The 2,183-nt window shown below is 38.3% G+C and overlaps 1 protein-coding gene across 1 annotated transcript in view; it reads left to right on the top strand.

Moving 5' to 3' along the window:
• Positions 1–342: 342 nt before the first annotated feature.
• Positions 343–2,183, top strand: part of LOC119587043 (40S ribosomal protein SA-like) — a gene marked incomplete in the record, with an annotated part of 12,610 nt that continues 10,769 nt past the window's right edge. Inside the window, 1 exon segment of the mRNA XM_037935791.1 lies at positions 343–403.

Below are 2,183 nucleotides of genomic sequence, written 5' to 3'. Positions count from 1 at the left end.
GCAGCTTGAACAAAACATCAGCTTTGGATCACTTGAAAAAAGCTTAAATGTTTATGATGGTTATAAGCATAATAACTTTTGACTATCAACAAAACAAATGTAGTATGAATAGCCATAAAAATAAATACATGGTGAATAATTTCGTTTACAGTAGTTATCCCTTCAATCCAAAATCACGCTTTCTATCACCAATAAAAACGACTCAATATCATTAATTCAACAAGTTTTGATAGCATAATTGTATATTTTTGATAACGAAAAAATACCAAAAAATTGATTATTAGACCAAAAATTAGATTAAAAGAAGAAAAGCGAGAAAAATGTATAAAAGAGAACCATTAGCGGCGCCAATGTTGTTTTCGCTCCTTCTTCGTGCGAGTCCCCGGGCGTGAACACAACCGCCGTGAGTTCCGACAAATTTTCGTTCCCGTGGCCCTCTCTTGCTGCTCGTGCGTGTGATTTAACAGATCCATTGCCATCTTGGATTATTGTTTCTGTTGCCGGGATGCTTTTGGGTCGGTTATCCCGTTGCGGAGAGTAGATGAAAGGCGATGTAAAAATGGAGTGTTGTCTGGTGTCGAGGAGGAGACGATGTAAACATTAGCCCAGACCGTGGAAAACCCAGGCAGATAACATGTGACTTTCATTTCGCTCGTGTTAAGAGCTGTTCGACCGTAATTCCGTGAGCCGTTTGATGCTCTCTCGATATCTAGGGTAGATATATTCATGTCGGTAATTACGAACGGGCTGTGTTGTGCTATAATAGCCACATTGTACCGTTTGTCACCTGGAACTCGTGGTTATGTTGTTCTTGTTCGAGATCTTCCTAAGTGTTTTATTGATTTAAAAGTTATATTGAGACTACGGTTAGAGTGCTTTTTAGAACTATGATTCAAATATTCTTCCCAATTTCAAGTGTTAAGTGTCGCAATATTTCAAGCCCAAGATCTTCCCGTAGGGGCTTGTTATTTTCTTCGTTAGTCGCCTAGTGTATTTACCGGTTGCTCTTTTCAAGAGCTTATTTCGAACTCGAATATAGCTGTAGGGTTGTGTATCTGTAACATTGTAATAGCAGTTCTTATGTAAATGTTGGAAAATCAGTCCAGGTTTTGGCAGTTTGTAAATGTTGGGGAAAATCAGTCCAGATAGATTAAACGCCGTGGTTATTGTTCCGGCACTGGATCTCATCACATTGTGGCTATTCATCCGGCGTGCATGCTTTGCGCATGAACACGTTCTTGTGCTTGCGCAGTCATCAAAACAAACATTGACACCATATTTTGTCTTGGTCGCCGTTGATGGAGGATAACAGTGGATTCCACATGGGGACCTCTGAAAACAAATAAATTTGCCGAATAATGACAAGTTGGCAATATTCAATAGCTAATGAAAGACTGTTTTAGATTTTTCTTGCGGATCATGCCCTGGAGTTCCCCGTGCTATCACCCTCTATCTATTTATTATCCACACGGAGACCTCTGAAAACAAACAAATATGCTGAATAATGACAAGCTGGAGATTTTCAGTTAAATGACACATAAATTGCGTCCTGTAATATTGCCGGGAAAATAGCTCTACAGGATAGGTGTCCACAGAAAATGCCGGAAAAATATTCCAACACAAGATACGACGACAAAACTCTAGTGAAATTGTTGCATGAGTGCAAGCGGGAGTGTGTTTTCTCATGTGAAAGTGCTCTCTTGCAATTCGGTCACTCTTTTTCACGGCAGCAAAACTTGCAAATTTGTTCCCAACTTTTAAATAATCCATTGTTATCCACCATCAACGGTGAGTAAGACCAAAAAGTGTTCATCTGCAAAGCATGCTTAGCCACAATGTGATGAGATCCAGTGCCGGAAATATAACCACAGCGTAAATTAAATGTGTTTTAAATGAAACTATTTTATTCCTGTTGATGGAAATAAACATGGGTGACTAGTAATTTCAAACCGACTGTTGTGCAGAAAAGAACAAACTAAAGAAAAATTATTGGCTTAATTAATTTAGTTTTTCTACTGGTTCAATTCCTATCCTAGTATGTGGTTCTGATGGTTGTCCCTAGTCAAGATATCTTGGTATTTTATGAATTACATAGTTAGCATATGTCAGTGTTTTAATGGTCGGCTAGAAAGCAATTAAAATTCATGTTATGGATTTTGTTGTGTGTAGATCTTAAAACTTTT

Source organism: Penaeus monodon, chromosome 22, assembly GCF_015228065.2.
Source record: "Penaeus monodon isolate SGIC_2016 chromosome 22, NSTDA_Pmon_1, whole genome shotgun sequence".
Lineage (NCBI taxonomy): Eukaryota > Metazoa > Arthropoda > Malacostraca > Decapoda > Penaeidae > Penaeus > Penaeus monodon.
Note: the sequence above shows the minus strand (reverse complement) of the source record. Positions and strands in the feature narration are given on the sequence as shown.